General features: G+C 52.3%; 46 non-coding genes and 40 pseudogenes across 46 annotated transcripts; all 86 read right to left on the reverse strand.

Moving 5' to 3' along the window:
- Positions 1 to 58: 58 nt before the first annotated feature.
- Positions 59 to 177, reverse strand: LOC143944909 (5S ribosomal RNA; annotated as a pseudogene).
- A 109-nt stretch (positions 178 to 286) lies between these two features.
- Positions 287 to 405, reverse strand: LOC143952902 (5S ribosomal RNA). The gene has a single exon (XR_013268034.1). It is a non-coding gene; the product is annotated as a 5S ribosomal RNA (ribosomal RNA).
- Positions 406 to 514: 109 nt separating this feature from the next.
- Positions 515 to 633, reverse strand: LOC143944205 (5S ribosomal RNA). The gene has a single exon (XR_013265005.1). It is a non-coding gene; the product is annotated as a 5S ribosomal RNA (ribosomal RNA).
- A 109-nt stretch (positions 634 to 742) lies between these two features.
- On the reverse strand, positions 743 to 861 carry LOC143945621 (5S ribosomal RNA; annotated as a pseudogene).
- Positions 862 to 970: 109 nt separating this feature from the next.
- Positions 971 to 1,089, reverse strand: LOC143950613 (5S ribosomal RNA). Its single transcript, XR_013265964.1, has one exon. It is a non-coding gene; the product is annotated as a 5S ribosomal RNA (ribosomal RNA).
- A 109-nt stretch (positions 1,090 to 1,198) lies between these two features.
- Positions 1,199 to 1,317, reverse strand: LOC143952597 (5S ribosomal RNA). Its single transcript, XR_013267759.1, has one exon. It is a non-coding gene; the product is annotated as a 5S ribosomal RNA (ribosomal RNA).
- Positions 1,318 to 1,426: 109 nt separating this feature from the next.
- Positions 1,427 to 1,545, reverse strand: LOC143944712 (5S ribosomal RNA; annotated as a pseudogene).
- Positions 1,546 to 1,654: 109 nt separating this feature from the next.
- LOC143948690 (5S ribosomal RNA) lies at positions 1,655 to 1,773 on the reverse strand (annotated as a pseudogene).
- Positions 1,774 to 1,882: 109 nt separating this feature from the next.
- On the reverse strand, positions 1,883 to 1,991 carry LOC143948192 (5S ribosomal RNA; annotated as a pseudogene).
- Positions 1,992 to 2,100: 109 nt separating this feature from the next.
- On the reverse strand, positions 2,101 to 2,219 carry LOC143954400 (5S ribosomal RNA). Its single transcript, XR_013269395.1, has one exon. It is a non-coding gene; the product is annotated as a 5S ribosomal RNA (ribosomal RNA).
- Positions 2,220 to 2,328: 109 nt separating this feature from the next.
- On the reverse strand, positions 2,329 to 2,437 carry LOC143949738 (5S ribosomal RNA; annotated as a pseudogene).
- A 109-nt stretch (positions 2,438 to 2,546) lies between these two features.
- On the reverse strand, positions 2,547 to 2,665 carry LOC143954630 (5S ribosomal RNA). Its single transcript, XR_013269603.1, has one exon. It is a non-coding gene; the product is annotated as a 5S ribosomal RNA (ribosomal RNA).
- Positions 2,666 to 2,774: 109 nt separating this feature from the next.
- LOC143952442 (5S ribosomal RNA) lies at positions 2,775 to 2,893 on the reverse strand. Its single transcript, XR_013267619.1, has one exon. It is a non-coding gene; the product is annotated as a 5S ribosomal RNA (ribosomal RNA).
- A 109-nt stretch (positions 2,894 to 3,002) lies between these two features.
- LOC143951054 (5S ribosomal RNA) lies at positions 3,003 to 3,121 on the reverse strand. The gene has a single exon (XR_013266361.1). It is a non-coding gene; the product is annotated as a 5S ribosomal RNA (ribosomal RNA).
- A 109-nt stretch (positions 3,122 to 3,230) lies between these two features.
- On the reverse strand, positions 3,231 to 3,349 carry LOC143949629 (5S ribosomal RNA; annotated as a pseudogene).
- A 109-nt stretch (positions 3,350 to 3,458) lies between these two features.
- On the reverse strand, positions 3,459 to 3,577 carry LOC143945797 (5S ribosomal RNA; annotated as a pseudogene).
- A 109-nt stretch (positions 3,578 to 3,686) lies between these two features.
- On the reverse strand, positions 3,687 to 3,805 carry LOC143954206 (5S ribosomal RNA). The gene has a single exon (XR_013269219.1). It is a non-coding gene; the product is annotated as a 5S ribosomal RNA (ribosomal RNA).
- Positions 3,806 to 3,915: 110 nt separating this feature from the next.
- LOC143948315 (5S ribosomal RNA) lies at positions 3,916 to 4,034 on the reverse strand (annotated as a pseudogene).
- A 109-nt stretch (positions 4,035 to 4,143) lies between these two features.
- On the reverse strand, positions 4,144 to 4,262 carry LOC143953194 (5S ribosomal RNA). The gene has a single exon (XR_013268299.1). It is a non-coding gene; the product is annotated as a 5S ribosomal RNA (ribosomal RNA).
- A 109-nt stretch (positions 4,263 to 4,371) lies between these two features.
- On the reverse strand, positions 4,372 to 4,489 carry LOC143946599 (5S ribosomal RNA; annotated as a pseudogene).
- Positions 4,490 to 4,598: 109 nt separating this feature from the next.
- Positions 4,599 to 4,717, reverse strand: LOC143943721 (5S ribosomal RNA; annotated as a pseudogene).
- A 109-nt stretch (positions 4,718 to 4,826) lies between these two features.
- On the reverse strand, positions 4,827 to 4,945 carry LOC143949341 (5S ribosomal RNA; annotated as a pseudogene).
- A 109-nt stretch (positions 4,946 to 5,054) lies between these two features.
- Positions 5,055 to 5,173, reverse strand: LOC143953651 (5S ribosomal RNA). The gene has a single exon (XR_013268712.1). It is a non-coding gene; the product is annotated as a 5S ribosomal RNA (ribosomal RNA).
- Positions 5,174 to 5,282: 109 nt separating this feature from the next.
- LOC143954322 (5S ribosomal RNA) lies at positions 5,283 to 5,401 on the reverse strand. The gene has a single exon (XR_013269324.1). It is a non-coding gene; the product is annotated as a 5S ribosomal RNA (ribosomal RNA).
- Positions 5,402 to 5,511: 110 nt separating this feature from the next.
- LOC143952647 (5S ribosomal RNA) lies at positions 5,512 to 5,630 on the reverse strand. The gene has a single exon (XR_013267804.1). It is a non-coding gene; the product is annotated as a 5S ribosomal RNA (ribosomal RNA).
- A 109-nt stretch (positions 5,631 to 5,739) lies between these two features.
- LOC143947319 (5S ribosomal RNA) lies at positions 5,740 to 5,858 on the reverse strand (annotated as a pseudogene).
- A 109-nt stretch (positions 5,859 to 5,967) lies between these two features.
- LOC143945002 (5S ribosomal RNA) lies at positions 5,968 to 6,086 on the reverse strand (annotated as a pseudogene).
- A 110-nt stretch (positions 6,087 to 6,196) lies between these two features.
- On the reverse strand, positions 6,197 to 6,315 carry LOC143950164 (5S ribosomal RNA). Its single transcript, XR_013265592.1, has one exon. It is a non-coding gene; the product is annotated as a 5S ribosomal RNA (ribosomal RNA).
- A 109-nt stretch (positions 6,316 to 6,424) lies between these two features.
- LOC143946819 (5S ribosomal RNA) lies at positions 6,425 to 6,543 on the reverse strand (annotated as a pseudogene).
- Positions 6,544 to 6,652: 109 nt separating this feature from the next.
- Positions 6,653 to 6,771, reverse strand: LOC143951534 (5S ribosomal RNA). The gene has a single exon (XR_013266798.1). It is a non-coding gene; the product is annotated as a 5S ribosomal RNA (ribosomal RNA).
- A 109-nt stretch (positions 6,772 to 6,880) lies between these two features.
- Positions 6,881 to 6,999, reverse strand: LOC143945154 (5S ribosomal RNA; annotated as a pseudogene).
- A 109-nt stretch (positions 7,000 to 7,108) lies between these two features.
- LOC143947891 (5S ribosomal RNA) lies at positions 7,109 to 7,227 on the reverse strand (annotated as a pseudogene).
- Positions 7,228 to 7,336: 109 nt separating this feature from the next.
- LOC143945887 (5S ribosomal RNA) lies at positions 7,337 to 7,455 on the reverse strand (annotated as a pseudogene).
- A 109-nt stretch (positions 7,456 to 7,564) lies between these two features.
- LOC143950326 (5S ribosomal RNA) lies at positions 7,565 to 7,683 on the reverse strand. Its single transcript, XR_013265738.1, has one exon. It is a non-coding gene; the product is annotated as a 5S ribosomal RNA (ribosomal RNA).
- Positions 7,684 to 7,792: 109 nt separating this feature from the next.
- On the reverse strand, positions 7,793 to 7,911 carry LOC143944247 (5S ribosomal RNA; annotated as a pseudogene).
- Positions 7,912 to 8,020: 109 nt separating this feature from the next.
- On the reverse strand, positions 8,021 to 8,139 carry LOC143950728 (5S ribosomal RNA). Its single transcript, XR_013266068.1, has one exon. It is a non-coding gene; the product is annotated as a 5S ribosomal RNA (ribosomal RNA).
- A 109-nt stretch (positions 8,140 to 8,248) lies between these two features.
- LOC143952771 (5S ribosomal RNA) lies at positions 8,249 to 8,367 on the reverse strand. Its single transcript, XR_013267916.1, has one exon. It is a non-coding gene; the product is annotated as a 5S ribosomal RNA (ribosomal RNA).
- A 109-nt stretch (positions 8,368 to 8,476) lies between these two features.
- Positions 8,477 to 8,595, reverse strand: LOC143948112 (5S ribosomal RNA; annotated as a pseudogene).
- Positions 8,596 to 8,704: 109 nt separating this feature from the next.
- Positions 8,705 to 8,823, reverse strand: LOC143944357 (5S ribosomal RNA; annotated as a pseudogene).
- Positions 8,824 to 8,932: 109 nt separating this feature from the next.
- On the reverse strand, positions 8,933 to 9,051 carry LOC143945874 (5S ribosomal RNA; annotated as a pseudogene).
- Positions 9,052 to 9,160: 109 nt separating this feature from the next.
- LOC143951318 (5S ribosomal RNA) lies at positions 9,161 to 9,279 on the reverse strand. The gene has a single exon (XR_013266601.1). It is a non-coding gene; the product is annotated as a 5S ribosomal RNA (ribosomal RNA).
- A 109-nt stretch (positions 9,280 to 9,388) lies between these two features.
- Positions 9,389 to 9,507, reverse strand: LOC143950239 (5S ribosomal RNA). Its single transcript, XR_013265660.1, has one exon. It is a non-coding gene; the product is annotated as a 5S ribosomal RNA (ribosomal RNA).
- A 109-nt stretch (positions 9,508 to 9,616) lies between these two features.
- Positions 9,617 to 9,735, reverse strand: LOC143946206 (5S ribosomal RNA; annotated as a pseudogene).
- A 109-nt stretch (positions 9,736 to 9,844) lies between these two features.
- On the reverse strand, positions 9,845 to 9,963 carry LOC143944784 (5S ribosomal RNA; annotated as a pseudogene).
- A 109-nt stretch (positions 9,964 to 10,072) lies between these two features.
- On the reverse strand, positions 10,073 to 10,191 carry LOC143944359 (5S ribosomal RNA; annotated as a pseudogene).
- A 109-nt stretch (positions 10,192 to 10,300) lies between these two features.
- Positions 10,301 to 10,419, reverse strand: LOC143943439 (5S ribosomal RNA; annotated as a pseudogene).
- Positions 10,420 to 10,528: 109 nt separating this feature from the next.
- LOC143944576 (5S ribosomal RNA) lies at positions 10,529 to 10,647 on the reverse strand (annotated as a pseudogene).
- Positions 10,648 to 10,756: 109 nt separating this feature from the next.
- Positions 10,757 to 10,875, reverse strand: LOC143954619 (5S ribosomal RNA). Its single transcript, XR_013269593.1, has one exon. It is a non-coding gene; the product is annotated as a 5S ribosomal RNA (ribosomal RNA).
- A 109-nt stretch (positions 10,876 to 10,984) lies between these two features.
- LOC143952570 (5S ribosomal RNA) lies at positions 10,985 to 11,103 on the reverse strand. The gene has a single exon (XR_013267734.1). It is a non-coding gene; the product is annotated as a 5S ribosomal RNA (ribosomal RNA).
- Positions 11,104 to 11,212: 109 nt separating this feature from the next.
- On the reverse strand, positions 11,213 to 11,331 carry LOC143950347 (5S ribosomal RNA). Its single transcript, XR_013265757.1, has one exon. It is a non-coding gene; the product is annotated as a 5S ribosomal RNA (ribosomal RNA).
- Positions 11,332 to 11,440: 109 nt separating this feature from the next.
- LOC143946004 (5S ribosomal RNA) lies at positions 11,441 to 11,559 on the reverse strand. Its single transcript, XR_013265170.1, has one exon. It is a non-coding gene; the product is annotated as a 5S ribosomal RNA (ribosomal RNA).
- Positions 11,560 to 11,668: 109 nt separating this feature from the next.
- On the reverse strand, positions 11,669 to 11,787 carry LOC143946849 (5S ribosomal RNA; annotated as a pseudogene).
- A 109-nt stretch (positions 11,788 to 11,896) lies between these two features.
- Positions 11,897 to 12,005, reverse strand: LOC143946291 (5S ribosomal RNA; annotated as a pseudogene).
- A 109-nt stretch (positions 12,006 to 12,114) lies between these two features.
- On the reverse strand, positions 12,115 to 12,233 carry LOC143948708 (5S ribosomal RNA; annotated as a pseudogene).
- A 327-nt stretch (positions 12,234 to 12,560) lies between these two features.
- On the reverse strand, positions 12,561 to 12,679 carry LOC143943472 (5S ribosomal RNA; annotated as a pseudogene).
- A 109-nt stretch (positions 12,680 to 12,788) lies between these two features.
- Positions 12,789 to 12,907, reverse strand: LOC143946263 (5S ribosomal RNA; annotated as a pseudogene).
- A 110-nt stretch (positions 12,908 to 13,017) lies between these two features.
- Positions 13,018 to 13,136, reverse strand: LOC143950271 (5S ribosomal RNA). The gene has a single exon (XR_013265689.1). It is a non-coding gene; the product is annotated as a 5S ribosomal RNA (ribosomal RNA).
- A 109-nt stretch (positions 13,137 to 13,245) lies between these two features.
- On the reverse strand, positions 13,246 to 13,364 carry LOC143954291 (5S ribosomal RNA). The gene has a single exon (XR_013269296.1). It is a non-coding gene; the product is annotated as a 5S ribosomal RNA (ribosomal RNA).
- Positions 13,365 to 13,473: 109 nt separating this feature from the next.
- On the reverse strand, positions 13,474 to 13,582 carry LOC143948697 (5S ribosomal RNA; annotated as a pseudogene).
- Positions 13,583 to 13,691: 109 nt separating this feature from the next.
- LOC143952120 (5S ribosomal RNA) lies at positions 13,692 to 13,810 on the reverse strand. The gene has a single exon (XR_013267328.1). It is a non-coding gene; the product is annotated as a 5S ribosomal RNA (ribosomal RNA).
- A 109-nt stretch (positions 13,811 to 13,919) lies between these two features.
- Positions 13,920 to 14,038, reverse strand: LOC143954179 (5S ribosomal RNA). The gene has a single exon (XR_013269193.1). It is a non-coding gene; the product is annotated as a 5S ribosomal RNA (ribosomal RNA).
- A 109-nt stretch (positions 14,039 to 14,147) lies between these two features.
- On the reverse strand, positions 14,148 to 14,266 carry LOC143943541 (5S ribosomal RNA). The gene has a single exon (XR_013264944.1). It is a non-coding gene; the product is annotated as a 5S ribosomal RNA (ribosomal RNA).
- A 109-nt stretch (positions 14,267 to 14,375) lies between these two features.
- LOC143953830 (5S ribosomal RNA) lies at positions 14,376 to 14,494 on the reverse strand. The gene has a single exon (XR_013268876.1). It is a non-coding gene; the product is annotated as a 5S ribosomal RNA (ribosomal RNA).
- A 109-nt stretch (positions 14,495 to 14,603) lies between these two features.
- On the reverse strand, positions 14,604 to 14,712 carry LOC143948176 (5S ribosomal RNA; annotated as a pseudogene).
- Positions 14,713 to 14,821: 109 nt separating this feature from the next.
- Positions 14,822 to 14,940, reverse strand: LOC143953332 (5S ribosomal RNA). The gene has a single exon (XR_013268424.1). It is a non-coding gene; the product is annotated as a 5S ribosomal RNA (ribosomal RNA).
- Positions 14,941 to 15,049: 109 nt separating this feature from the next.
- On the reverse strand, positions 15,050 to 15,168 carry LOC143949491 (5S ribosomal RNA). Its single transcript, XR_013265493.1, has one exon. It is a non-coding gene; the product is annotated as a 5S ribosomal RNA (ribosomal RNA).
- A 109-nt stretch (positions 15,169 to 15,277) lies between these two features.
- On the reverse strand, positions 15,278 to 15,396 carry LOC143945556 (5S ribosomal RNA). Its single transcript, XR_013265129.1, has one exon. It is a non-coding gene; the product is annotated as a 5S ribosomal RNA (ribosomal RNA).
- A 109-nt stretch (positions 15,397 to 15,505) lies between these two features.
- Positions 15,506 to 15,624, reverse strand: LOC143948195 (5S ribosomal RNA; annotated as a pseudogene).
- A 109-nt stretch (positions 15,625 to 15,733) lies between these two features.
- On the reverse strand, positions 15,734 to 15,852 carry LOC143952055 (5S ribosomal RNA). Its single transcript, XR_013267269.1, has one exon. It is a non-coding gene; the product is annotated as a 5S ribosomal RNA (ribosomal RNA).
- A 109-nt stretch (positions 15,853 to 15,961) lies between these two features.
- On the reverse strand, positions 15,962 to 16,080 carry LOC143944445 (5S ribosomal RNA; annotated as a pseudogene).
- A 109-nt stretch (positions 16,081 to 16,189) lies between these two features.
- On the reverse strand, positions 16,190 to 16,308 carry LOC143950625 (5S ribosomal RNA). Its single transcript, XR_013265975.1, has one exon. It is a non-coding gene; the product is annotated as a 5S ribosomal RNA (ribosomal RNA).
- Positions 16,309 to 16,417: 109 nt separating this feature from the next.
- Positions 16,418 to 16,536, reverse strand: LOC143953725 (5S ribosomal RNA). Its single transcript, XR_013268781.1, has one exon. It is a non-coding gene; the product is annotated as a 5S ribosomal RNA (ribosomal RNA).
- A 109-nt stretch (positions 16,537 to 16,645) lies between these two features.
- LOC143952665 (5S ribosomal RNA) lies at positions 16,646 to 16,764 on the reverse strand. Its single transcript, XR_013267820.1, has one exon. It is a non-coding gene; the product is annotated as a 5S ribosomal RNA (ribosomal RNA).
- Positions 16,765 to 16,873: 109 nt separating this feature from the next.
- On the reverse strand, positions 16,874 to 16,992 carry LOC143952904 (5S ribosomal RNA). Its single transcript, XR_013268036.1, has one exon. It is a non-coding gene; the product is annotated as a 5S ribosomal RNA (ribosomal RNA).
- A 109-nt stretch (positions 16,993 to 17,101) lies between these two features.
- On the reverse strand, positions 17,102 to 17,220 carry LOC143953208 (5S ribosomal RNA). The gene has a single exon (XR_013268311.1). It is a non-coding gene; the product is annotated as a 5S ribosomal RNA (ribosomal RNA).
- Positions 17,221 to 17,329: 109 nt separating this feature from the next.
- Positions 17,330 to 17,448, reverse strand: LOC143954916 (5S ribosomal RNA; annotated as a pseudogene).
- Positions 17,449 to 17,557: 109 nt separating this feature from the next.
- Positions 17,558 to 17,676, reverse strand: LOC143950982 (5S ribosomal RNA). Its single transcript, XR_013266297.1, has one exon. It is a non-coding gene; the product is annotated as a 5S ribosomal RNA (ribosomal RNA).
- A 110-nt stretch (positions 17,677 to 17,786) lies between these two features.
- On the reverse strand, positions 17,787 to 17,905 carry LOC143945584 (5S ribosomal RNA; annotated as a pseudogene).
- Positions 17,906 to 18,014: 109 nt separating this feature from the next.
- Positions 18,015 to 18,133, reverse strand: LOC143953776 (5S ribosomal RNA). The gene has a single exon (XR_013268827.1). It is a non-coding gene; the product is annotated as a 5S ribosomal RNA (ribosomal RNA).
- Positions 18,134 to 18,242: 109 nt separating this feature from the next.
- Positions 18,243 to 18,361, reverse strand: LOC143943799 (5S ribosomal RNA; annotated as a pseudogene).
- A 106-nt stretch (positions 18,362 to 18,467) lies between these two features.
- Positions 18,468 to 18,586, reverse strand: LOC143955011 (5S ribosomal RNA; annotated as a pseudogene).
- A 109-nt stretch (positions 18,587 to 18,695) lies between these two features.
- LOC143953522 (5S ribosomal RNA) lies at positions 18,696 to 18,814 on the reverse strand. The gene has a single exon (XR_013268596.1). It is a non-coding gene; the product is annotated as a 5S ribosomal RNA (ribosomal RNA).
- Positions 18,815 to 18,923: 109 nt separating this feature from the next.
- Positions 18,924 to 19,042, reverse strand: LOC143952461 (5S ribosomal RNA). The gene has a single exon (XR_013267636.1). It is a non-coding gene; the product is annotated as a 5S ribosomal RNA (ribosomal RNA).
- A 109-nt stretch (positions 19,043 to 19,151) lies between these two features.
- Positions 19,152 to 19,270, reverse strand: LOC143953363 (5S ribosomal RNA). The gene has a single exon (XR_013268452.1). It is a non-coding gene; the product is annotated as a 5S ribosomal RNA (ribosomal RNA).
- A 109-nt stretch (positions 19,271 to 19,379) lies between these two features.
- On the reverse strand, positions 19,380 to 19,498 carry LOC143952246 (5S ribosomal RNA). Its single transcript, XR_013267441.1, has one exon. It is a non-coding gene; the product is annotated as a 5S ribosomal RNA (ribosomal RNA).
- A 109-nt stretch (positions 19,499 to 19,607) lies between these two features.
- Positions 19,608 to 19,726, reverse strand: LOC143951826 (5S ribosomal RNA). The gene has a single exon (XR_013267061.1). It is a non-coding gene; the product is annotated as a 5S ribosomal RNA (ribosomal RNA).
- Positions 19,727 to 19,782: the final 56 nt, after the last annotated feature.

Raw genomic sequence — 19,782 nt, forward strand, 5'->3', positions numbered from 1 at the left:
CGGGCAATCGAGAGGAAAAATACAGCAGGTCGCCAAAGCCAACAACATAATGGAAAAAAGCCTACGGCACCTGGTATTCCCAGGCAGTCTCCCATCCAGGTACTAACCAGGCCCGACCCTGCTTAGCATCCGAGATCAGAGGACATCGAGCGCATCCAGGGTGATGTGGCCGTAGGCGATCTTGCAGCCTACTAACAACTCTCTTGACAAAATCCAAGGTGGTCACCTCGGGCAATCGAGAGGAAAAATACAGCAGGTTGCCAAAGCCAACAACATAATGGAAAAAAGCCTACGGCACCTGGTATTCCCAGGCGGTCTCCCATCCAGGTACTAACCAGGCCCGACCCTACTTAGCATCCGAGATCAGACGAGGTCGAGCGCATTCAGGGTGATGTGGCCGTAGGCAATCTTGCACCCTACTTACAACTCTCTTGACAAAAGCCAAGGTGGTCACCTCGGGCAATCGAGAGGAAAAATACAGCAGGTCGCCAAAGCCAACAACATAATGGAAAAATGCCTACGGCACCTGGTATTCCCAGGCGGTCTCCCATCCAGGTACTAACCAGGCCCGACCCTGCTTAGCATCCGAGATCAGACGAGATCGAGCGCATTCAGGGTGATGTGGCCGTAGGCGATCTTGCACCCTACTTACAACTCTCTTGACAAAAGCCAAGGTGGTCACCTCGGGCAATCGAGAGGAAAAATACAGCAGGTCGCCAAAGCCAACAACATAATGGAAAAAAGCCTACGGCACCTGGTATTCCCAGGCTGTCTCCCATCCAGGTACTAACCAGGCCCGACCCTGCTCAGCATCCGAGATCAGATGAGGTCGAGCGCATTCAGGGTGATGTGGCCGTAGGCAATCTTGCACCCTACTTACAACTCTCTTGACAAAAGCCAAGGTGGTCACCTCGGGCAATCGAGAGGAAAAATACAGCAGGTCGCCAAAGCCAACAACATAATGGAAAAAAGCCTACGGCACCTGGTATTCCCAGGCGGTCTCCCATCCAGGTACTAACCAGGCCCGACCCTGCTTAGCATCCGAGATCAGACGAGTTCGAGCGCATTCAGGGTGATGTGGCCGTAGGCGATCTTGCACCCTACTTACAACTCTCTTGACAAAAGCCAAGGTGGTCACCTCGGGCAATCGAGAGGAAAAATACAGCAGGTCGCCAAAGCTGACAACATAATGGAAAAAAGCCTACGGCACCTGGTATTCCCAGGCGGTCTCCCATCCAGGTACTAACCAGGCCCGACCCTGCTTAGCATCCGAGATCAGATGAGATCGAGCGCATTCAGGGTGATGCGGCTGTAGGCGATCTTGCACCCTACTTACAACTCTCTTGACAAAAGCCAAGGTGGTCACTTCGGGCAATCGAGAGGAAAAATACAGCAGGTCGCCAAAGCCAACAACATAATGGAAAAAAGCCTACGGCACCTGGTATTCGCAGGCGGTCTCCCATCCAGGTACTAACCAGGCCCGACCCTGCTTAGCATCCGAAATCAGACGAGAACGAGCGCATTCAGGGTGATGTGGCCGTAGGCGATCTTGCACCCTACTTACAACTCTCTTGACAAAAGCCAAGGTGGTCACCTCGGGCAATAGAGAGGAAAAATACAGCAGGTCGCCAAAGCCAAAAACATAATGTAAAAAAGCCTACGGCACCTGGTATTCCCAGGCGGTCTCCCATCCAGGTACTAACCAGGCCCGACCCTGCTTAGAAACTGAGATGAGACGAGATCGAGCGCATTCAGGATAATGTGGCCGTAGGCGATCTTGCACTCTACTTACAACTCTCTTGACAAAAGCCAAGGTGGTCACCTCGGGCAATCGAGAGGAAAAATACAGCAGGTCGCCAAAGCCAACAACATAATGGAAAAAAGCCTACAGCACCTGGTATTCCCAGGCGGTCTCCCATCCAGGTACTAACCAGGCACGACCCTGCTTAGCATCCGAGATCGAGCACATTCAGGGTGATGTGGCCATAGGCTATCTTGCATCCTACTTACAACTCTCTTGACAAAAGCCAAGGTGGTCACCTCGGGCAATCGAGAGGAAAAATACAGCAGGTCGCCAAAGCCAACAACATAATGGAAAAAAGCCTACGGCACCTGGTATTCCCAGGCGGTCTCCCATCCAGGTACTAACCAGGCCCGACCCTGCTTAGCATCCGAGATCAGACGAGATTGAGCGCATTCATGGTGATGTGGCCGTAGGCGATCTTGCACCCTACTTACAACTCTCTTGACAAAAGCCAAGGTGGTCACCTCGGGCAATCGAGAGGAAAAATACAGCAGGTCGCCAAAGCCAACAACATAATGGAAAAAAGCCTACGGCACCTGGTATTCCCAGGCGGTCTCCCATCCAGGTACTAACCAGGCCCGACCCTGCTTAGCATCCGAGATCGAGCGCATTCAGGGTGATGTGTTTGCAGGCGATCTTGCACCCTACTTACAACTCTCTTGACAAAAGCCATGGTGGTCACCTCGGGCAATCGAGAGGAAAAATACAGCAGGTCGCCAAAGCCAACAACATAATGGAAAAAAGCCTACGGCACCTAGTATTCCCAGGCGGTCTCCCATCCAGGTACTAACCAGGCCCGACCCTGCTTAGCATCCGAGATCAGATGAGATCAAACGCATTCAGGGTGATGTGGCCGTAAGCGATCTTGCACCCTACTTACAACTCTCTTGACAAAAGCCAAGGTGGTCACCTCGGGCAATGGAGAGGAAAAATACAGCAGGTCGCCAAAGCCAACAACATAATGGAAAAAAGCCGACGGCACCTGGTATTCCCAGGAGGTCTCCCATCCAGGTACAAACCAGGCCCGACCCTGCTTAGCATCCGAGATCAGACGAGATCGAGCGCATTCAGGGAGATGTGGCCGTAGGCAATCTTGCACCCTACTTACAACTCTCTTGACAAAAGCCAAGGTGGTCACCTCGGGCAATTGAGAGGAAAAATACAGCAGGTCGCCAAAGCCAACAACATAATGGAAAAAAGCCTACGGCACCTGGTATTCCCAGGCGGTCTCCCATCCAGGTACTAACCAGGCCCGACCCTGCTTAGCGTCCGAGATCAGATGAGATCGAGCGCATTCAGGGTGATGTGGCCGTAGGCAATCTTGCACCCTACTTACAACTCTCTTGACAAAAGCCAAGGTGGTCACCTCGGGCAATCGAGAGGAAAAATACAGCAGGTCGCCAAGGCCAACAACATAATGGAAGGGGGCCTGCGGCGCCTGGTATTCCCAGGCGGTCTCCCATCCAGGTGCTAACCAGGCCTGACCCTGCTTAGCATCTGAAATCAGATGAGATTGAGTGCATACAGGGTGATGTTGCCGTAGGCAATCCTGCACCCTACTTACAACTCTCTTGACAAAAGCCAAGGTGGTCACCTCGGGCAATCGAGAGGAAAAATACAGCAGGTCGCCAAAGCCAACAACATAATGGAAAAAAGGCTACGGCACCTGGTATTCCCAGGCCGTCTCCCATCCAGGTACTAACCAGGCCCGACCCTGCTTAGCATCCGAGATCAGACGAGATCGAGTCCATTCAGGGAGATGTGGCCGTAGGCGATCTTGCACCCTACTTACAACTCTCTTGACAAAAGCCAAGGTGGTCACCTCAGGCAATCGAGAGGAAAAATACAGCAGGTCGCCAAAGCCAACAACATAATGGAAAAAAGCCTACGGCACCTGGTATTCCCAGGCGGTCTCCCATCCAGGTACAAACCAGGCCCGACCCTGCTTAGCATCCAAGATCAGACGAGATCGAGCGCATTCAGGGTGATGTGGCCGTAGGTGATCTTACACCCTACTTACAACTCTCTTGACAAAAGCCAAGGTGGTCACCTCGGGCAATCGAGAGGAAAAATACAGCAGGTCGCCAAAGCCAACAACATAATGGAAAATAAGCCTATGGCACCTGGTTTTCCCAGGCGGTCTCCCATCCAGGTACTAACCAGGCCCGACCCTGCTTAGCATCCGAGATCAGACAAGATTGAGCGCATTCATGGTGATGTGGCAGTAGGCGATCTTGCACCCTACTTACAACTCTCTTGACAAAAGCCAAGGTGGTCACCTCGGGCAATCGAGAGGAAAAATACAGCAGGTCGCCAAAGCCAACAACATAATGGAAAAAAGCCTACGGCACCTGGTATTCCCAGGCGGTCTCCCATCCAGGTACTAACCAGGCCCGACCCTGCTTAGCATCCGAGATCAGACGAGATCGAGCGCATTCAGGGTGATGTGGCCGTAGGCGATCTTGCACCCTACTTACAACTCTCTTGACAAAAGCCAAGGTGGTCACCTCGGGCAATCAAGAGGAAAAATGCAGCAGGTCGCCAAAGCCAACAACATAATGGAAAAAAGCCTACGGCACCTGGTATTCCCAGGCGGTCTCCCCTCCAGGTACTAACCAGGCCCGACCCTGCTTAGCATTCGAGATTAGACGAGATCGAGTGCGTTCAGGGTGATGTGGCGTAGGCGATCTTGCACCCTACTTACAACTCTCTTGACAAAAGCCAAGGTGGTCACCTCGGGCAATAGAGAGGAAAAATACAGCAGGTCGCCAAAGCCAACAATATAATGGAAAAAAGCCTACGGCACCTAGTATTCCCAGGCGATCTCCCATCCAGGTACTAACCAGGCCCGACCCTGCTTAGCATCCGAGATCAGACGAGATCGAGCGCATTCAGGGTGATGTGGCTGTAGGCGATCTTGCACCCTACTTACAACTCTCTTGACAAAAGCCAAGGTGGTCACCTCGGGCAATCGAGAGGAAAAATACAGCAGGTCGCCAAAGCCAACAACATAATGGAAAAAAGCTTAAGGCACCTGGTATCCCCAGGCGGTCTCCCATCCAGGTACTAACCAGGCCCGACCCTGCTTAGCATCCGAGATCAGACGAGATAGAGCGCATTCAGGGTGTTCTGGCTGTAGGCGGCTTTGCACCCTACTTACAACTCTCTTGACAAAAGCCAAGGTGGTCACCTCGGGCAATCGAGAGGAAAAATACAGCAGGTCGCCAAAGCCAACAACATAATGGAAAAAAGCCTACAGCACCTGGTATTCGCAGGCAGTCTCCCATCCAGGTACTAACCAGGCCCGACCCTGCTTAGCATCCGAGATCAGACGAGATCGAGCGCATTCAGGGTGATGTGGCCGTAGGCGATCTTGCACCCTACTTACAACTCTCTTGACAAAAGCCAAGGTGGTCACCTCGGGCAATCGAGAGGAAAAATACAGCAGGTCGCCAAAGCCAACAACATAATGGAAATAAGCCTACGGCACCTAGTATTCCCAGGCGTTCTCCCATCCAGGTACTAACCAGGCCCAACCCTGCTTAGCATCCAAGATCAGATGAGATTGAGCGCATTCAGGGTGATGTGGCCGTAGGCAATCTTTGCACCCTACTTACAACTCTCTTGACAAAAGCCAAGGTGGTCACCTCGGGCAATCGAGAGGAAAAATACAAAAGGTCGCCAAAGCCAACAACATAATGGAAAAAAGCCTACGGCACCTGGTATTCCCAGGCGGTCTCCCATCCAGGTACTAACCAGGCCCGACCATGCTTGGCATCCGAGATCAGACGAGATCGAGCGCATTCAGGGTGATGTGGCCGTAGGCGATCTTGCACCCTACTTACAACTTTCTTGACAAAAGCCAAGGTGGTCACCTCGGGCAATCGAGGGGAAAAATACAGCAGGTCGCCAAAGCCAACAACATAATGGAAAAAAGCCTACGGCACCTGGTATTATCAGGCGGTCTCCCATCCAGGTACCAACCAGGCACGACCCTGCTTAGCATCCGAGATCAGACGAGATCGAGCGCATTCAGGGTGATGTGGCAGTAGGCGATCTAGCACCCTACTTACAACTCTCTTGACAAAAGCCAAGGTGGTCACCTCGGGCAATCGAGAGGAAAAATACAGCAGGTCGCCAAAGCCAACAACATAATGGAAAAAAGCCTACGGCACCTAGTATTCCCAGGCGTTCTCCCATCCAGGTACTAACCAGGCCCAACCCTGCTTAGAATCCGAGATCAGACGAGATCGAGCGCATTCAGGGTGATGTGGCCGTAGGCAGTCTTTGCACCCTACTTACAACTCTCTTGACAAAAGCCAAGGTGGTCACCTCGGGCAATCGAGAGGAAAAATACAACAGGTCGCCAAAGCCAACAACATAATGGAAAAAAGCCTACGGCACCTGGTATTCCCAGGCGGTCTCCCATCCAGGTACTAACCAGGCCCGACCCTGCTTGGCATCCGAGATCAGACGAGATCGAGCGCATTCAGGGTGATGTGGCCGTAGGCGATCTTGCACCCTACTTACAACTCTCTTGACAAAAGCCAAGGTGGTCACCTCGGGCAATCGAGGGGAAAAATACAGCAGATCGCCAAAGCCAACAACATAATGGAAAAAAGCCTACGGCACCTGGTATTCCCAGGAGGTCTCCCATCCAGGTACTAACCAGGCCCGATCCTGCTTCGCATCCGAGATCAGACGAGATCAAGCACATTCAGGGTGATGTGGCCCTAGCCGATCTTGCACCCTACTTACAACTCTCTTGACAAAAGCCAAGGTGGTCACCTCGGGCAATCGAGAGGAAAAATACAGCAGGTCACCAAAGCCAACAACATAATGGAAAAAAGCCTACGGCACCTGGTATTCCCAGGCGGTCTCCCATCCAGGTACTAACCAGGCCCGACCCTGCTTAGCATCCGAGATCAGACGAGATCGAGCGCATCCAGGGTGATGTGGCTGTAGGCGATCTTGCAGCCTACTTACAACTCTCTTGACAAAAGCCAAGCTGGTCACCTCGGGCAATCGAGAGGAAAAATACAGCAGGTCGCCAAAGCCAACAACATAATGGAAAAAAGGCTACGGCACCTGGTATTCCCAGGCGGTCTCCCATCCAGGTACTAACCAGGCCCGAAACTGCTTAGCATCCGAGATCAGACGAGATCGAGCGCATTCAGGGTGATGTGGCCGTAGGCAATCTTGCATCCTACTTACAACTCTCTTGACAAAAGCCAAGGTGGTCACCTCGGGCAAACGATAGGAAAAATACAGCAGGTCGCCAAAGCCAAAAACATAATGGAAAAAAGCCTACGGCACCTGGTATTCCCAAGCTGTCTCCCATCCAGGTACTAACCAGGCCCGACCCTGCTTAGCATCCGAAATCAGACGAGATTGAGCGCATTCAGGGTGATGTGGCTGTAGGCAATCATGCACCCTACTTACAACTCTCTTGACAAAAGCCAAGGTGGTCACCTCGGGCAATCGAGAGGAAAAATACAGCAGGTCGCCAAAGCCAACAACATAATGGAAAAAAGAATACAGCACCTGGTATTCCCAGGTGGTCTCCCATCCAGATACTAACCAGGCCCGACCCTGCTTAGCATCCGAGATCAGACGAGATCGAGCGCATTCAGCATGATGTGGCCGTAGGCGATCTTGCACCCTACTTACAACTCTCTTGACAAAAGCTAGGTTGGTCACCTCGGGCAACCGAGAGGAAAAATACAGCAGGTCGCCAAAGCCAACAACATAATGGAAAAAAGCCTACGGCACCTGGTATTCCCAGGCGGTCTCCCATCCAGGTACTAACCAGGCCTGACCCTGCTTAGCATCCGAGATCAGACGAGATCGAGTGCATTCAGGGTGATGTGGCCGTAGGCAATCTTGCACCCTACTTACAACTCTCTTGACAAAAGCCAAGGTGGTCACCTCGGGCAATGGAGAGGAAAAATACAGCAGGTCGCCAAAGCCAACAACATAATGAAAAAAAGCCTACGGCACCTGGTATTCCCAGGCGGTCTCCCATCCAGGTAACAACCAGGCCCGACCCTGCTTAGCATCCGAGATCAGACGAGATCGAGCGCATTCAGTGTGATGTGGCCGTAGGCGATCTTGCATCCTACTTACAACTCTCTTGACAAAAGCCAAGGTGGTCACCTCGGGCAATAGAGAGGAAAAATACAGCAGGTCGCCAAAGCCAACAACATAATGGAAAAAAGCCTACGGCACCTGTTATTCCCAGGCGGTCTCCCATCCAGGTACTAACCAGGCCCAACCCTGCTTAGCATCCGAGATCAGACGAGATCGAGCGCATTCAGGGTGATGTGGCCATAGGCAATCTTGCACCCTACTTACAACTCTCTTGACAAAAGCCAAGGTGGTCACCTCGGGCAATCGAGAGGGAAAATACAGCAGGTCGCCAAAGCCAACAACATAATGGAAAAAAGCCTACGGCACCTGGTATTCCCAGGCGGTCTCCCATCCAGGTACTAACCAGGCCCGACCCTGCTTAGCTTACGAGATCAGACGAGATCGAGCGCATTCAGGGTGATGTGGCCGTAGGCGATCTTGCGCTCTACTTACAACTCTCTTGACAAAAGCCAAGGTGGTCACCTCGGGCAATAGAGAGGAAAAATACAGCAGGTCGCCAAAGCCAACAACATAATGGAAAAAAGCCTACGGCACCTGGTATTCCCAGGCGGTCTCCCATCCAGGTACTATCCAGGCCAGACCCTGCTTAGCATCTGAGATCAGACGAGATTGAACGCATTCAGGGTGATGTGGCCGTAGGAACTCTTGCACCCTACTTACAACTCTCTTGACAAAAGCCAAGGTGGTCACCTCGGGCAATCGAGAGGGAAAATACAGCAGGTCGCCAAAGCCAACAACATAATGGAAAAAAGCCTACGGTACATGGTATTCCCAGGCGGTCTCCCATCCAGGTACTAACCAGGCCCGACCCTGCTTAGCATCCGAGATCAGACAAGATCGAGCGCATTCAGGGTGATGTGGCCGTAGGCGATCTTGCATCCTACTTACAACTCTCTTGACAAAAGCCAAGGTGGTCACCTCGGGCAATGGAGAGGAAAAATACAGCACGTCGCCAAAGCCAACAACATAATGAAAAAAAGCTTACGGCACCTGGTATTCCCAGGCGGTCTCCCATCCAGGTAACAACCAGGCCCGACCCTGCTTAGCATCCGAGATCAGACGAGATCGAGCGCATTCAGTGTGATGTGGCCGTAGGCGAACTTGCATCCCACTTACAACTCTCTTGACAAAAGCCAAGGTGGTCACCTCGGGCAATCGAGAGGAAAAATACAGCAGGTCGCCAAAGCCAACAACATAATGGAAAAAAGCCTACGGCACCTGTTATTCCCAGGCGGTCTCCCATCCAGGTACTAACCAGGCCCGACCCTGCTTAGCATCCGAGATCAGACGAGATCGAGCGCATTCAGGGTGATGTGGCCATAGGCAATCTTGCACCCTACTTACAACTCTCTTGACAAAAGCCAAGGTGGTCACCTCGGGCAATCGAGAGGGAAAATACAGCAGGTCGCCAAAGCCAACAACATAATGGAAAAAAGCCTACGGCACCTGGTATTCCCAGGCGGTCTCCCATCCAGGTACTAACCAGGCCCGACCCTGCTTACCTTCCGAAATCAGACGAGATCGAGCGCATTCAGGGTGATGTGGCCGTAGGCAATCTTGCGCTCTACTTACAACTCTCTTGACAAAAGCCAAGGTGGTCACCTCGGGCAATCGAGAGGAAAAATAGAGCAGGTCGCCAAAGCCAACAACATAATGGAAAAAAGCCTATGGCACCTGGTATTCCCAGGCTGTCTCCCATCCAGGTACTAACCAGGCACGACCCTGCTTAGCATCCGAGATCAGACGAGATCGAGCGCATTCAGGGTGATGTGGCCATAAGGAATCTTTCACCATACTTACAACTCTCTTGACAAAAGCCAAGGTGGTCACCTCGGGCAATAGAGAGGAAAAATACAGCAGGTCGCCAAAGCCAACAACATAATGGAAAAAAGCCTACGGCACCTGGTATTCCCAGGCGGTCTCCCATCCAGGTACTATCCAGGCCAGACCCTGCTTAGCATCTGAGATCAGACGAGATCAAACGCATTCAGGGTGATGTGGCCGTAGGAAATCTTGCACCCTACTTACAACTCTCTTGACAAAAGCCAAGGTGGTCACCTCGGGCAATCGAGAGGGAAAATACAGCAGGTCGCCAAAGCCAACAACATAATGGAAAAAAGCCTACGGTACATGGTATTCCCAGGCGGTCTCCCATCCAGGTACTAACCAGGCCCGACCCTGCTTAGCATCCGAGATCAGACAAGATCGAGCGCATTCAGGGTGATGTGGCCGTAGGCGATCTTGCATCCTACTTACAACTCTCTTGACAAAAGCCAAGGTGGTCACCTCGGGCAATCGAGAGGAAAAATACAGCAGGTCGCCAAAGCCAACAACATAATGGAAAAAAGCCTACGGCACTTGGTATTCCCAGGCGGTCTGCCATCCAGGTACTAACCAGGCCCGACCCTGTTTAGCATCCGAGATCAGACGAGATCGAGCGCATTCAGGGTGATGTGGCCGTAGGCGATCTTGCACCCTACTTACAACTCTCTTGACAAAAGCCAAGGTGGTCACCTCGGGCAATCGAGAGGAAAAATACAGCAGGTCGCCAAAGCCAACAACATAATGGAAAAAAGCCTACGGCACCTGGTATTCCCAGGCGGTCTGCCATCCAGGTACTAACCAGGCCAGACCCTGCTTAGCATCCGAGATCAGACGAGATCGAGTGCATTCAGGGTGATGTGGCTGTAGGCGATCTTGCAACCTACTTACAACTCTCTTTACAAAAGCCAAGGTGGTCACCTCGGGCAATCGAGAGGAAAAATACAGCAGGTCGCCAAAGCCAACAACATAATGGAAAAAAGCCTACGGCACCTGGTATTCCCAGGCGGTCTCCCATCCAGGTACTAACCAGGCCCGACCCTGCTTAGCATCCGAGATCAGACGAGATTGAGCACATTCAGGGTGATATGGCTGTAGGCGATCTTGCACCCTACTTACAACTCTCTTGAAAAAAGCCAAGGTGGTCACCTCGGGCAATAGAGAGGAGAAATAAAGCAGGTCGCCAAAGCCAACAACATAATGGAAAAAAGCCTACAGCACCTGGTATTCCCAGGCGGTCTCCCATCCAGGTACTAACCAGGCCCGACCCTGCTTAGCATCCGAGATCAGACGAAATCGAGCGCATTCAGGGTGATGTGGCCGTAGGAAATCTTGCACCCTACTTACAACTCTCTTGACAAAAGCCAAGGTGGTCACCTCGGGCAATCGAGAGGGAAAATACAGCAGGTCGCCAAAGCCAACAACATAATGGAAAAAAGCCTACGGTACCTGGTATTCCCAGGCGGTCTCCCATCCAGGTACTAACCAGGCCCGACCCTGCTTAGCATCCGAGATCAGACGAGATCGAGCGCATTCAGGGTGATGTGGCCGTAGGCGATCTTCCATCCTACTTACAACTCTCTTGACAAAAGCCAAGGTGGTCACCTCGGGCAATCGAGAGGAAAAATACAGCAGGTCGCCAAAGCCAACAACATAATGGAAAAAAGCCTACGGCACCTGGTATTCCCAGACGGTCTCCCATCCAGGTACTAACCAGGCCCGACCCTGCTTAGCATCCGAGATCAGATGAGATCGAGCGCATTCAGGGTGATGTGGCCATAGGCGATCTTGTATCCTACTTACAACTCTCTTGACAAAAGCCAAGGTGGTCACCTCGGGCAAGCGAGAGGAAAAATACAGCAGGTCGCCAAAGCCAACAACATAATGGAAAAAAGCCTACGGCACCTGGTATTTCCAGGCGTTCTCCCATCCAGGTACTAACCAGGCCCGACCCTGCTTAGCATCCGAGATCAGACGAGATCGAGCGCATTCAGGGTGATGTGGCCGAAGATGACTTTACACCCTACTTACAACTCTCTTGACAAAAGCCAAGGTGGTCACCTCGGGCAATCGAGAGGAAAAATACAGCAGGTCGCCAAAGCCAACAACATAATGGAAAAAAGCCTACGGCACCTGGTATTCCCAGGCGGTCTCCCATCCAGGTACTAACCAGGCCCGACCCTGCTTAGCATCCGAGATCGAGCGCATTCAGGGTGATGTGGCCGTAGGCGATCTTGCACCCTACTTACAACTCTCTTGACAAAAGCCAAGGTGGTCACCTCGGGCAATCGAGAGGAAAAATACAGCAGGTCGCCAAAGCCAACAACAAAATGGAAAAAAGCTTACGGCACCTGGTATTCCCAGGCGGTCTCCCATCCAGGTACTAACCAGGACGGACCCTGCTTAGCATCTGAGATCAGACGAGATAGAGCGCATTCAGGGTGATGTGGCCGTAGGCGATCTTGCACCCTACTTACAACTCTCTTGACAAAAGCCAAGGTGGTCACCTCAGGCAATGGAGAGGAAAAATACAGCAGGTCGCCAAAGCCAACAACATAATGGAAAAAAGCCTACGGCACCTGGTATTCCCAGGCGGCCTCCCATCCAGGTACCAACCAGGCCCGACCCTGCTTTGCATACGAGAACGAGCGCACTCAGGGTAATGTGGCCGTAGGCGATCTTGCACCCTATTTACAACTCTCTTGACAAAAGCCAAGGTAGTCACCTCGGGCAATCGAGAGGAAAAATACAGCAGGTCGCCAAAGCCAACAACATAATGGAAAAAAGCCTACGGCACCCGGTATTCCCAGGCGGTCTCCCATCCAGGTACTAACCAGGCCCGACCCTGCTTAGCAACCAAGATCAGACGAGATCGAGCGCATTCATGGTGATGTGGCCGTAGGCAATCTTGCACCCTACTTAAAACTCTCTTGACAAAAGCCAAGGTGGTCACCTCGGGCAATCGAGAGGAAAAATACAGCAGGTCGCCAAAGCCAACAACATAATGGAAAAAAGCCTACGGCACCTGGTATTCCCAGGCGGTCTCCCATCCAGGTATTAACCAGGCACAACCCTGCTTAGCATCCGACGTCAGACGAGATCGAGCGCATTCAGGGTGATGTGGCTGTAGGCGATCTTGCAGCCTACTTACAACTCTCTTGACAAAAGCCAAGGTGGTCACCTCGGGCAAACGAGAGGAAAAATACAGCAGGTCGCCAAAGCCAACAACATAATGGAAAAAAAGCCTACGGCACCTGGTATTCCCAGGCGGTCTCCCATCCAGGTACTAACCAGGCCCGACCCTGCTTAGCATCCGAGATCAGACGAGATCAAGCGCATTCAGGGTGATGTGGCCGTAGGCGATCTTGCACCCTACTTACAACTCTCTTGACAAAAGCCAAGGTGGTCACCTCAGGCAATGGAGAGGAAAAATACAGCAGGTCGCCAAAGCCAACAACATAATGGAAAAAAGGCTACGGCACCCGGTATTCCCAGGCGGTCTCCCATCCAGGTACTAACCAGGCCCAACCCTGCTTAGCATCTGAGATCAGACGAGATCGAGCGCATTCAGGGTGATGTGGCCGTAGGCAATCTTGCACCCTACTTAGAACTCTCTTGACAAAAGCCAAGGTGGTCACCTCGGGCAATCGAGAGGAAAAATACAGCAGGTCGCCAAAGCCAACAACATAATTGAAAAAAGCCTACGGCACCTGTTATTCCCAGGCGGTCTCCCATCCAGGTACCAACCAGGCCCAACCCTGCTTAGCATACAAGATCGAGCGCTTTCAGGGTGATGTGGCCGTAGGCGATCTTGCACCCTACTTACAACTCTCTTGACAAAAGCCAAGGTGGTCACCTCGGGCAATCGAGAGGTAAAATATAGCAGGTCGCCAAAGCCAACAACATAATGGAAAAAAGCCTACGGCACCTGGTATTCCCAGGCGGTCTCCCATCCAGGTACTAACCAGGCCCGACCCTGCTTAGCATCCGAGATCAGACGAGATCGAGCGCATTCAGGGTGATGTGGCCTTAGGCGATCTTGCACCCTACTTACAACTCTCTTGACAAAAGCCAAGGTGGTCACCTCGGGCAATCGAGAGGAAAAATATAGCAGGTCGCCAAAGCCAACAACATAATGGAAAAAAGCCTACGGCACCCGGTATTCCCAGGCGGTCTCCCATCCAGGTACTAACCAGGCCCGACGCTGCTTAGCATCCGAGATCAGACGAGATCGAGCGCATTCAGGGTGATGTGGCCGTAGGTGATCTTGCACCCTACTTACAACTCTCTTGATAAAAGCCAAGGTGGTCACCTCGGGCAATCGAGAGGAAAAATACAGCAGGTCGCCAAAGCCAAAAACATAATGGAAAAAAGCCTACGGCACCAGGTATTCCCAGGCGGTCTCCCATCCAGGTACTAACCAGGCCCGACCCTGCTTAGCATCCGAGATCAGATGAGATCGGGCGCATTCAGGATGATGTGGCCATAGGCGATCTTGCACCCTACTTACAACTCTCTTGACAAAAGCCAAGGTGGTCACCTCGGGCAATCGAGAGGAAAAATACAGCAGGTCGCCAAAGCCAACAACATAATGGAAAAAAGGCTACGGCACCTGGTATTCCCAGGCGGTCTCCCATCCAGGTACTAACCAGGCCCAACCCTGCTTAGCATCTGAGATCAGATGAGATCGAGCGCATTCAGGGTGATGTGGCCATAGGCAATCTTGCACCCTACTTACAACTCTCTTGACAAAAGCCAAGGTGGTCACCTCGGGCAATCGAGAGGAAAAATACAGCAGGTCGCCAAAGCCAACAACATAATGGAAAAAAGCCTACGGCACCTGGTATTCCCAGGCGGTCTCCCATCCAGGTACCAACCAGGCCCAACCCTGCTTAGCATACAAGATCGAGCGCTTTCAGGGTGATGTGGCCGTAGGCGATCTTGCACCCTACTTACAACTCTCTTGACAAAAGCCAAGGTGGTCACCTCGGGCAATCGAGAGGAAAAATATAGCAGGTCGCCAAAGCCAACAACATAATGGAAAAAAGCCTACGGCACCCGGTATTCCCAGGCAGTCTCCCATCCAGGTACTAACCAGGCCCGACCCTGCTTAGCATCCGAGATCAGATGAGATCGAGCGCATTCAGGGTGATGTGGACGTAGGCGATCTTGCATTCTACTTACAACTCTCTTGACAAAAGCCAAGGTGGTCACCTCAGGCAATCGAGAGGAAAAATACAGCAGGTCGCCAAAGCCAACAACATAATTGAAAAAAGCCTACGGCACCTGGTATTCCCAGGCGGTCTCCCATCCAGGTACTAACCAGGCCCAACCCTGCTTAGCATCCGAGATCAGACGAGATCGAGCGCATTCAGGGTGATGTAGCCATAGGCGATCTTGCACCCTACTTACAACTCTCTTGACAAAAGCCAAGGTGGTCACCACGGGCAATCGAGAGGAAAAATACAGCAGGTCGACAAAGCCAACAACATAATGGAAAAAAGCCTACGGCACCTGGTATTCCCAGGCGGTCTCCCATCCAGGTACTAACCAGGCCCGACCCTGCTTAGCATCCGAGATCAGATGAGATCGAGCGCATTCAGGGTGATGTGGCCGTAGGCGATCTTGCACCCTACTTACGACTCTCTTGACAAAAGCCAAGGTGGTCACCTCGGGCAATCGAGAGGAAAAATACAGCAGGTCGCCAAAGCCAACAACATAATGGAAAAAAGCCTACGGCACCTGGTATTCCCAGGGAGTCTCCCATCCAGGTACTAACCAAGCCCGACCCAGCTTGGCATCTGACGTCAGACGAGATCGAGCGCATTCAGGGTGATGTGGCCGTAGGCGATCTTGCACCCTACTTACAACTCTCTTGACAAAAGCCAAGGTGGTCACCTCGGGCAATCGAGAGGAAAAATACTGCAGGTCGCCAAAGCCAACAACATAATGGAAAAAAGCCTACGGCACCTGGTATTCCCAGGCGGTCTCCCATCCAGGTACTAACCAGGCCCGACCCTGCTTAGCATCCGAGATCAGACGAGATCGAGCGCATTCAGGGAGATGTGGCTGTAGGCGATCTTGCACCCTACTTACAACTCTCTTGACAAAAGCCAAGGTGGTCACCTCGGGCAATCGAGAGGAAAAATACAGCAGGTCGCCAAAGCCAACAACATAATGGAAAAAAGCCTACGGCACCTAGTATTCCCAGGCGGTCTCCCATCCAGGTACTAACCAGGCCCGACCCTGCTTAGCATCCGAGATCAGACGAGATAGAGCGCATTCAGGGTGATGTCGCCGTAGGCGATCTTGCATCCTACTTACAACTCTCTTGACAAAAGCCAAGGTGGTCACCTCGGGAAATCGAGAGGAAAAATACAGCAGGTCGCCAAAGCCAACAATATAATGGAAAAAAGCCTACGGCACCTGGTATTCCCAGGTGGTCTCCCATCCAGGTACTAACCAGGCCCGACCCTGCTTAGCATCCAAGATCAGACGAGATCGAGCGCATTCAGGGTGATGTGGCCGTAGGCGATCTTGCACCCTACTTACAACTCTCTTGACAAAAGCCAAGGTGGTCACCTCGGGCAATCGAGAGGAAAAATACAGCAGGTCGTCAAAGCCAACAACATAATGGAAAAAAGCCTACGGCACCTGGTATTCCCAGGCGGTCTCCCATCCAGGTACTAACCAGGCCTGACCCTGCTTAGCATCCAAGATCAGACGAGATCGAGCGCATTCAGGGTGATGTGGCCGTAGGCGATCTAGCACCCTACTTACAACTCTCTTGACAAAAGCCAAGGTGGTCACCTCGGGCAATCGAGAGGAAAAATACAGCAGGTCGCCAAAGCCAACAACATAATGGAAAAAAGCCTACGGCACCTGGTATTCCCAGGTGGTCTCCCATCCAGGTACTAACCAGGCCCGACCCTGCTTAGCATCCGAGATCAGATGAGATTGAGCGCATTCAGGGTGATGTGGCCGTAGGAGATCTTGCATCCTACTTACAACTCTCTTGACAAAAATCAAGGTGGTCACCTCGGGCAATCGAGAGGAAAAATACAGGAGGTCGCCAAAGCCAACAACATAATGGAAAAAAGCCTACGACACCTGGTATTCCCAGGCGGTCTCCCATCCAGGTACTAACCAGGCCCGACCCTGCTTAGCATCCGAGATCAGACGAGATCGAGCGCATTCAGGGTGATGTGGCTGTAGGCGATCTTGCACCCTGCTTACAACTCTCTTGACAAAATCCAAGGTGGTCACCTCGGGCAATCGAGAGGAAAAATACAGCAGGTCGCCAAAGCCAACAACATAATGGAAAAAAGCCTACGGCACCTGGTATTCCCAGGCGGTCTCCCATCCAGGTACTAACCAGGCCCGACCCTGCTTAGCATCCGAGATCAGACGAGATCGAGCGCATTCAGGGTGATGTGGCCGTAGGCAATCTTGCATCCTACTTACAACTCTCTTGACAAAAGCCAAGGTGGTCACCTCGGGCAATCGAGAGGAAAAATACAGCAGGTCGCCAAAGCCAACAACATAATGGAAAAAAGCCTACGGCACCTGGTATTCCCAGGCGGTCTCCCATCCAGGTACTAACCAGGCCCGACCCTGCTTAGCATCCGAGATCAGACGAGATTGAGCGCATTCAGGGTGATGTGGCTGTAGGCGATCTTGCACCCTACTTACAACTCTCTTGACAAAAGCCAAGGTGGTCACCTCGGGCAATCGAGAGGAAAAATACAGCAGGTCGCCAAAGCCAACAACATAATGGAAAAAAGCCTACGGCACCTGGTATTCCCAGGCGGTCTCCCATCCAGGTACTAACCAGGCCCGACCCTGCATAGCATCCGAGATCAGATGAGATCGAGCGCATTCAGGGTGATGTGGCCGTAGGCGAACTTGCATCCTACTTACAACTCTCTTTGACAAAAGCCAAGGTGGTCACCTCGGGCAATCGAGAGGAAAAATACAGCAGGTCGCCAAAGCCAACAACATAATGGAAAAAAGCCTACGGCACCTGGTATTCCCAAGCGGTCTCCCATCCAGGTACTAACCAAGCCCGACCCTGCTTAGCATCTGACGTCAGACGAGATCGAGCGCATTCAGGGTGATGTGGCCGTAGGCGATCTTGCACCCTACTTACAACTCTCTTGACAAAAGCCAAGGTGGTCACCTCGGGCAATCGAGAGGAAAAATACTGCAGGTCGCCAAAGCCAACAACATAATGGAAAAAAGCCTACGGCACCTGGTATTCCCAGGCGGTCTCCCATCCAGGTACTAACCAGGCCCGACCCTGCTTAGCATCCGAGATCAGACGAGATCAAGCGCATTCAGGGAGATGTGGCTGTAGGCGATCTTGCACCCTACTTACAACTCTCTTGACAAAAGCCAAGGTGGTCACCTCGGGCAATCGAGAGGAAAAATACAGCAGGTCGCCAAAGCCAACAACATAATGGAAAAAAGCCTACGGCACCTGGTATTCCCAGGCGGTCTCCCATCCAGGTACTAACCAGGCCCGACCCTGCTTAGCATCCGAGATCAGACGAGATTGAGCGCATTCAGGGTGATGTGGCAGTAGGCGATCTTGGACCCTACTTACAACTCTCTTGACAAAAGCCAAGGTGGTCACCTCGGGCAATGGAGAGGAAAAATACAGCAGGTCGCCAAAGCCAACATAATGGAAAAAAGCCTACGGCACCTGGTATTCCCAGGCGGTCTCCCATCCAGGTACTAACCAGGCCCGACCCTGCTTAGCATCCGAGATCAGACGAGATTGAGTGCATTCAGGGTGATGTGACAGTAGGCGATCTTGCCCCCTACTTACAACTCTCTTGACAAAAGCCAAGGTGGTCACCTCAGGCAATCGAGAGGAAAAATACAGCAGGTCGCCAAAGCCAACAACATAACGGAAAAAAGCCTACGGCACCTGGTATTCCCAGGCGGTCTCCCATCCAGGTACTAACCAGGCCCGACCTTGCTTAGCATCCGAGATCAGACGAGATCGAGCGCATCAAGGGTGATGTGGCCGCAGGCAATTTTGCACCCTACTTACAACTCTCTTGACAAAAGCCAAGGTGGTCACCTCGGGCAATCGAGAGGAAAAATACAGCAGGTCGCCAAAGCCAACAACATAATGGAAAATAGCCTACGGCACCTGGTATTCCCAGGCGGTCTCCCATCCAGGTACTAACCAGGCCCGACCCTGTTTAGCATTCGAGATCAGACGAGATCGAGCGCATTCAGGGTGATGTGGCCGGAGGCGATCTTGCACCCTACTTACAACTCTCTTGACAAAAGCCAAGGTGGTCACCTCGGGCAATCGAGAGGAAAAATACAGCAGGTCGCCAAAGCCAACAACATAATGGAAAAAAGCCTACGGCACCTGGTATTCCCAGGCGGTCTCCCATCCAGGTACTAACCAGGGACGACCCTGCTTAGCATCCGAGATCAGACGAGATCGAGCGCATACAGGGTGATGTGGCCGTAGGCAATCTTGAACCCTACTTACAACTCTCTTGACAAAAGCCAAGGTGGTCACCTCGGGCAATCGAGAGGAAAAATACAGCAGGTCGCCAAAGCCAACAACATAATGGAAAAAAGCCTACGGCACCTGGTATTCCCAGGCGGTCTCCCATCCAGGTACTAACCAGGCCCGACCCTGCTTAGCATCCGAGATCAGACGAGAGCGAGCGCATTCAGGGTGATGTGGCCGTAGGCAATCTTGCACCCTACTTACAACTCTCTTGACAAAAGCCATGGTGGTCAACTCGGGCAATCGAGAGGAAAAATACAGCAGGTCGCCAAAGCCAACAACATAATGGAAAAAAGCCTACGGCACCTGGTATTCCCAGGCGGTCTCCCATCCAGGTACTAACCAGGCCCGACGCTGCTTAGCATCCGAGATCAGACGAGATCGAGCGCGTTCAGGGTGATGTGGCCGTAGGCGATCTTGCACCCTACTTACAACTCTCTTGACAAAAGCCAAGGTGGTCACCTCGGGC

This window comes from Lithobates pipiens, unplaced genomic scaffold, assembly GCF_037356315.1.
Source record: "Lithobates pipiens isolate NorthernLeopardFrog02 unplaced genomic scaffold, aLitPip1_a1.2 Scaffold_30, whole genome shotgun sequence".
NCBI classification, from domain to species: Eukaryota; Metazoa; Chordata; class Amphibia; order Anura; family Ranidae; genus Lithobates; species Lithobates pipiens.